At 43.3% G+C, this 8158-nt stretch overlaps 1 protein-coding gene across 2 annotated transcripts in view; it reads left to right on the forward strand.

The window, feature by feature from the left end:
• Positions 1–8158, forward strand: part of LOC126558232 (protein elav-like) — a 381245-nt gene that overhangs the window by 341732 nt on the left and 31355 nt on the right. The gene's annotated exons all lie outside the window — the stretch shown is intronic.

Raw genomic sequence — 8158 nt, forward strand, 5'->3', positions numbered from 1 at the left:
TAAAACACACAGTTGACAGACCTCGGATCGTTCCCACCATCCATCATTAACGCCATTTTGTTCAAGAAAGAGTAAATTTCCATCCCGTTTATTGCTTCAATCCACTTTTGGATAAATGTTCTTCAACACTCTGTGCGTCACGTCAAGCAATAACACTCGAAGGACACACAGAACGGCTACGGTATACCGGGTTTTTCATTTTACAAAAAAAAGGAAGATCCCAAGGCCGGAAAAGGTTTTGCAGGCGCATGCAGGCGAATGTTGGCAAATAAACTGCGCCGTAAGTTGTAACTGTACATTCGCATCACCACCGTTTTCCGTATTCCGGTACAGTTCGCTCGATACCTGTGCCAAAAATGTCCCGTGCAACGGACTCCTTTCACCACCGGTCAACCCTTTTTGCGATCCCTTTTACCATCGGGGGCACCCGGCATTAGCAAAAACCTCGGCGAGCAAAACGGTGCTTGCATTTGTTTGCATTTGGTGGTCGTGGCTGCAGACGCACGCGTACACTGCCGTGCACGGGAAACCATAATAAAGATCCTTTCTTTTTCCCTTCCCTGTGTTGTGCCATATTTATGGCTGCAGCGGGGCAACGTTTGCAAATCGGTTTGCAACTCTCGATTGCCGGTGGGCAACACACGCACACGCACAATAGCACTCGACTCTGGCCTCTCTTTGGGTTAATACTTTGGCCTTTGGTTCGATCAAATTATTTGACGAAAAATGTCATCTCGTCATCGGTTGCAGTGCCTTCATCTGCCTCCCCCGTGGGCGACAACCATGGTAGTTCCATGGGAAAGTGAGCTTAACAGCCGTTTAGGATGCAGCAATGTATGCAAAAAACACCGTTAGGTGTTCGATCGAAAGGCGGCTGGGAAATTCTCTCGATCATTGAAATTGCTATCACGAGGATTAATATCCATAAAATGTCATGTTGCCTCCTGGGTTTGGCTTCAAATTTGGGCCCATTTGTTAGCACAAAAAAGCGAAGGTTTGATTGGCTTTTGGCACCTTTTTTTTCAAATAGATGTTCAATTTGGAACAATGGCTTGTGGAGGGATTTGTGACGATCAATCTCCGCAAGTACCGTTGATTGACCCATCATCCACGTTATGATTCACTTTTGTGTTCGTTGATGGGCACCGTTAGAAGGTGTGGGAAAGATGTTTTATATTAGAATATATTAAAAAAATTTAAATAACAGATAAACTTGATAAATACACAAAAAAATCAAACAAAGTTAAACCAAAATAATCTGTGGCAATTAAAAATACAGAAGTAAAACAGAAAAAAACAAACTTGGTAATAAAAAAGACCAAAAACATGAATTTCAGATCAAATAGTATGAAAAAAATGGGATAAAATCAAGAAAAACACGATAAAACCGGCGAGGAATTGGGAAATAATTGACTGCAAGTATTGCAAAGAATAGGTATTTTAATTATAACACTAATTAACGTGAAGTAACTAACAGAAAAATGATAAAAGTCCCACAAAGCAGGAATAAAAATACTCCAAAGAATAGTTTTTTTTTATTAAAAGAACCATTCTAGCCAAGTTCCATTGAAAGCTCAATGAAGTAAAGCAAGTTATAATCGTTTCGTTCATCCAAACCCATCCTAAACGTCCAAACAAAATGGACAAAAAAACTTAATTAGTTTAAAACCAGCGGGCAGCATAAGAAAACTTCACTTTCTCCAGCAACTGTCCATCCCGAAGAGCTGTCGAAAACAACACGGAAGTGTTTGTGGGACAAATGACAAATTGTTCGAGCCTGTGTCCGCCCACCGATCATCCATCATTCCAACCAACCAACGTAAACCCAGGGCAGCCGTTGCAAACAGCCCACACTGTGCGCCAGCGTACAGAAAAAGAGGAATTTTCCTCTTCCCGGAACGGTTGAGTGAAGTTGCATCCGTGGTTTTTGTTTATTTTTGTTACTCTCGCTCGAAAATGCTGCGGAGCTTTATCCCCGCATTTTCTTAGACGGGTTGAAGGCTCCTAGTTAAATCCTATTTTCATTCCTGCCTCTCGGGGACGCAGAGTGTCTGCAAAAAATAGGAAGACACATCTGCACGCGGACAGCATCTTACAGGAACCATTTTTCATCCGGCAATAACCATCCCCTGCCGGATGTACGGAAGGGTTCGTCCGTGTATCGTGTGTGGGTGTCTCTGTTTTGTTTATTTCGATCGTATAGAGGAAAGTTCTGCAACAGCAAACATGATCGCCGGGAACGTGTGCGATGATTGGAAGGAAAATAAACCATCACTCCACTTGAGCCAGCGTGCAGGAAGGCGGTTTGGCTCGTGCTGACTCTGACTCTGACTGTTCCCTGGCGGAAAGGAAGATCGGTAAAAGGATACTTTTGTGATACGACGATCACGTGCCCGAATGATTTTCGAGTGAAGCTGGTAGAGTTGAAGAGGCAACGTTGTACAAATAAAAACAGCCCGGAACTTAAAATGGAGGGCGAAGAGGATTTGGGAAATTCTTCGAAGGTGAAGTAATGCAAACAACATTTGGTTTGGCCAGTGCTAATTGATGTACTCACTAGGAGTAGAAAGATCGGCGATCCTCGGAGATATTTTGAGTGTTTCTTGCTTGATCTTGATGCTAACGCGTGCTGTTGAAATATTGGCATATTGGATAATGATCAGCAATAGTTACAGATTGTGATCGAAATCTAACAAGACATTATGTAGGGATCATCATAGTCTATATTGGACTATGATGATCCCTACATAATGTTTCAGCAGACTGCGGCGTCACCGTACGTCCGCATTTCCCGCAATCCATCCAGTTTATCCGGGAAAAGAAAGACACTGGGCACCTGAGAGCAACCTCAGTAGGCTAAACTGGATCACAGAAGCTTTGCTGCACATGCAAATGATCAATTATCCGTCTTTAGATCTCCATCGCACATGGGATAAGACGGTCGAAAGGGATCGGAGCGCGTTCTTCGATCACAAATAATCCGGTGTTTCAAGTGCCTCATACACACAATTTGTTACCTTTTTGAATTCTTTCACCGTTTCGTCGACCTTCGAAATGAACATAATACTTCCCCCGCACACCGTTGATCTTTCTCGAGCCCGTCGAGTGTCGTGCCAGCGTGTACCATTTGTCAAACCCCCGAATGAATCCCGAAATGGTTGTGCTTTCTTGGGTGAGTAAAAAAAGATCAAACAAAGATCTTTAAGCAAAAAAAAAAAAAAACTCAAGGCTTTCCCGAACGACTGCTTCTTGTACGGACGCATCCCTATTGGAAGATTGAAATGTCCATTTTTGTGGGTCCATTCTTTCGCTGATCGTGGGAAGCAATGAAGCGTGCAGTTTTCGTTTTTTTTTTACTGGCGGAACAAGGAATGCTTCCGCAAAAGGGCAGAATACAAAGAACAAGAACCCGGAAACAAGTACCTGCCCACACTGGTGGATGAGCTGTGCGGTTTTACACGCAAAAGACCGGTAGCGATGGGTGATACGAAAAAAAAAAAAGAGTGTCACTTGCAGTTGTTCTTACGATCGATCAATCATATTTTTAAACCTGCCGCCAGATTGCGATTGCGATGAGCCATCGGAAGCGACGTTTTGCTTCCGACATTCCGTGCCACATTCCGGGACCGGAAGTCGCGTAACGAATTGTGCCGGACACTCGACCACCCATGTGAAACCAGTCCACCACCGGTAATGAGCGACACCCGGTGGATCACTTTCACCACCGCAGAACGAGTTAGATCCAAAGCAACTGCGAGACGACAAAGGAGTGCGACAATAGTGGCCGCCTTGCATCATCTAACCAGGTGACTAATGTACGGCAAAGACCATCGACCTGCCCATTTTCGATATGTAACATTAGCGGCGCCCGGTACAAGTACATTGAATGACCTGGCACACTGGTGCGCGACACAACGCACGTATGCCGAATGGGTGGAAGCTTCCCTGTGCGGTCGAAGAAAATGGGATTTCTCATTAGGAAATGTTGTGCTTAGCTTACACAACAGTGGTTTGTAACGTGTTTTTGGCGTTTGAAAGAGGTTTGTTTGAACATTTTTATTGCGCCTGTAACGTTATTGCACCACGGAAAAGAACGGAATGTTGATCGTGTTGCAAATCATCAGAAAATTGGATGATATTTCTCTTTGAGAATTTCTTAGCCCGTAATACGAAGACTCTCGATGCTCATAATTCGAAGGAATTATTTAGACGTTGGAGATGATGGGACGCTAGCTTGGATAGGGAGACCTCCAACACCTTCAACATTGGACTCAACTACGTAGGGCCCTTTTGAAGCCAGAGGCAAGGTTCTTGACATGACATGGTCTCTTCGTAGATGAGACTATTTGGCTGAGGATCCTATGTTGTTGCTCCTAGACGCCCAAGTCTTCTTTATAGCAGAAACAACTAAGACGTGGCTCCTTAGAAGGGAGTTGTTTAGCCGTGCCTCCTTGGAGGACCAGGCGACTTTCTCTTAGATGCTTTGGCTATCATTCTCGTCCCTTAGGGTTTTGTCTGAAATTTAAAAGCATCAAACTCTTTCGAAAACAAGAAATATGACCCAAGAATATGAAATAAACGCGTGTAATACAATCTAGCTCAACTGCTGTTGTACTGTTTAACCAGAAAAAACATGTAATTGATGCATTGAACTCTCCTTCCTAATCCTAAAAGCATCGACTTATCCGGAAAGACAACACAGCTTATATCGAAAAGGATAAAAATGCTAGTAGAGTGTCGTGAGGCCTTTCCCAAAGATCTATCAACCTGATCGATAGCTCAATATGGACCAATTTTGCACCTTCCGCATTACTACTAGCTGCAATACGAAGGCTGATGTGCAAACAAATCCTTTCCTTTACCGGCCTCAGATCGGCAACGCCCATTTTCCGAACTGTAAAGATGAGATGCTGAGATGGTTTTTTTCTCGGGAAAATACGAAAAAAGGCAAACAACAGTGCAAACACATGCATAAACAAACAAACACATTCTTTATCCTTCTGGTTTTTTTGTTTTGAAAATACTGTAAGATAAGACAAGATGTCCTTCCTTGCACTTAGCCATGGGAAGAAACGAAAAAGAAACATGCTTTTCTGTCGCCCATCCTTTACTTTATCCTTTGGCGTGCAAAAGGAAAGGATGGCCAGCAAAGAGTTTAATCACCGAACGGGTGCAAATACGGCACACGAGGTTTTGCTCGGATGCTCTAATCTCCTCTAGAATTGGCCACAATCTGCCAGACCTTTGGTGCGGTGATCGTACGGCACTGGCACGGCAGGAGGGAGAATATGGTTTTGCCACCGTGAGCGAAAGGGATCATTAAGCATCGTTTCAGGGAAAAGTGTTGTCACCTTCCGTGTCGAAAGATTAGAAGATCGTCGCGAAAAGAACATTCGATGAAGCGCTTGTAGCTCGTCTTTGGTTTATCTCGTGTGTGTGTGTGTGTGTGTGTGTGTGTGTGTGTGTGTGTGTGTTAAGAAAATCTTTTCAAATTGCCATATTGCCATATTACGAGGAATGCGTGTAAGACGACACACGATGAAAGGATGCTGTACTGAGTGTTATGTGATTTTACTTCGATTGTTTGTTCATTTCAAGATTTCTCTTCGCAACAAGACTTATATTAGACGTTAATCGTGACGTTCATACCAACGCAGCTAAACTTCTCGCAATGTTAGCTAAATCTATTGCTACTACACTGAGCGAAATAATAATAGTATAGCCATGTTTTATTACAAATTACAAAAAAAGCGCGCAAAACAAAAATAGCTCTACCTTGACTTTTGATCAACAGATGCATAAATTACAACATAAAGTCAAATCAAATTGAATTTTCAAAACATTTTCAGCAAGTGTACGGGGTTTTCTTTAGCATGATTGCAATAAGCAGTGATTTCATGGCCAATTTTCCTAAATGTGACAAAAAACCAGTAGACAGAATGGTTTCCTTCGGGATACAGATCGGCAAACTGGCATGGCTATTTACAGGACGTTCGGGATAATTTTGACAGTTACATTTTTGTTTATAACTCGTGATGGAGTTGGCATAGGAAAACAAGCAATACGTCATTCGACAGCTAAAAGTGTACGGAACAAGCAGCGAAAACATCCCGAGATAAAAAAAATGCCAAAAAAGAGTACATTGTGGAAACGGAACACATGCATCATGATGATCCGCGCCGGACGCGACAACCGCCGACACGGTTAACACCCAGAACAACCAAGTTCCCCCAGACGGTGATGGTGTTTTCCTGCGTGTCATCGGAAGAGGACGTGATGCCGCCCCACTTTTTCGAGCAGGGGCTGAACGCAGACGGGTACATTTCTATGCTGGACACCGTCGTAAAGCCTTGGATCACGAGAGTGGCCAACGGCAGACCGTACGTGTTCCAGCAGGATTCCGCTCCGTGCCATACAGCCTCCAAAGCGATAAAGTGGTTGGCGACCAATTTCAACGACGCGCCGAATGTGTGGCCTCCCAGCTCCCCGGGGCGCCTCCTTCTTAATCCAATGGATTATTTCGTGTGGGGCGCGGTGGAACGGGACACCAACAGAACCTCCAGCAACACCAAGGCGGAGCTCATGTCCGTTTTCGCGACCCTACCCCGCGAAACTGTCGCCAGGGCTTGTTCCCGGTTCCGGAGACGGGTGGAGGCCGTAATAGAAGCCGAGGGCGGATATTTTGAATAAAATGAATAAAATATATGGTAAGCTACTATTTCTAAAGCAAAAAACATTTTTTCGATGATTAATTTTGCCATAATTTTTTTTTTCTTTCTCCGTAGACGACTGTCAAAATTATACCGAACGCCGGAATTATCCCGAATATCATTGAAGCTCTTGAAAGAAAGCCAGATTTCACTCAGTCCAGGCTTATGAATTGTGGCATTATCCATATTGTGGATCTAGAATGCATCCACGTAATACATATTGTGATCGATAATGCTATTGTGCCGCTTCAAATTTTCAATGCCAAGCCGAATCTTTTGCAAACATCTCGTGATCCCTGGGCAATGCAATCTTGCTCGAATTTGATATGCTGTTCATCTAAATTTGCTGCTGTTTGATTGATGCTGACTGACTTAAGATGCTACACTCCGCCGCCTATCAATGCTTATCAGAGAGAATTTATTTCAATTGAATCACACCCGAAGCCAAAAGTTGGCAATAATTTTGCTGGATGTATAGTTAGCAAGGTGGTTCTATATTTATTTCGCACCCTTTTCAATACATTTATCGTCTTAAATGTGAATGGTTCGCAAACATTTCGATGCAATGATTCAAAAAGGTTTAGAAATAGATTAAACGGTCAGAATCGAACATAATCGGTTCATAAATTTCAAAACTATTATAAAAAATATACGTTGGTGCTATTCCTATTCCGCTCAGTGTATTCCATTCCGAGGGTTTCGGGCAACGTATGTTTGATTTGCTATCCAATAAACAACCAAATACCAAATGCTACCCTCTGTCTTCCTGCGCAACAGATTAGATTTTAATCTCTTCACAAATGTTGTCTTCAAACATAAACCTCACTTGCTGCCGGTAGCATCTCACAAGGTTTTTACGTACTGTAACACGCTAACACGGCATCACAACACAACGTTAAATGGCAACACTGGCCATATTCAATTGACCGAAGAGAGCCTTTTTGTTTTGTACTTCTTTCTTTACCAATCCATTTTGTGTATTTTCCGCTTCAAGAAGCCACAAAGTTACGCAGTGAAAGGTAACAGAAAGGTAACATTAGCAAACGAAAGACTCAAAGAGACGAACCCCTTCACGAGAAAAGGAAAAAATGGCATTAATCCACACACCCGTGGCTCGTTACCGTTGCGCTGCAACAATGGGTTTCGGCAAGGAAGGAAAGCTTTTCAAGAAATCCTCTGTTTTTCTTCCTTTTTCCACAGAATTGCATACCTCCTCGCTTGGCCATATTTGACTGACCATTTCGGGGTGATTTGTTTGACCGTTCTCCCTCGAGTACGGAGGAGGACGTGGTCGGTAACGTTGCTTTCGCCTTACAAATGTCCTTACAAATCTAACCCCTTTCATCTCTGTGTCCGTGTGTGTGTGTGTGCCAGCTAGCAAAAGAGTCATAAAAGTTGCAGCAAATTGTTATCCTTCAGTGCTGTGCCGCAGCTTGCCGTAATGATTT

Source organism: Anopheles maculipalpis, chromosome 2RL (genome assembly GCF_943734695.1).
Source record: "Anopheles maculipalpis chromosome 2RL, idAnoMacuDA_375_x, whole genome shotgun sequence".
In the NCBI taxonomy this organism is placed as follows: domain Eukaryota; kingdom Metazoa; phylum Arthropoda; class Insecta; order Diptera; family Culicidae; genus Anopheles; species Anopheles maculipalpis.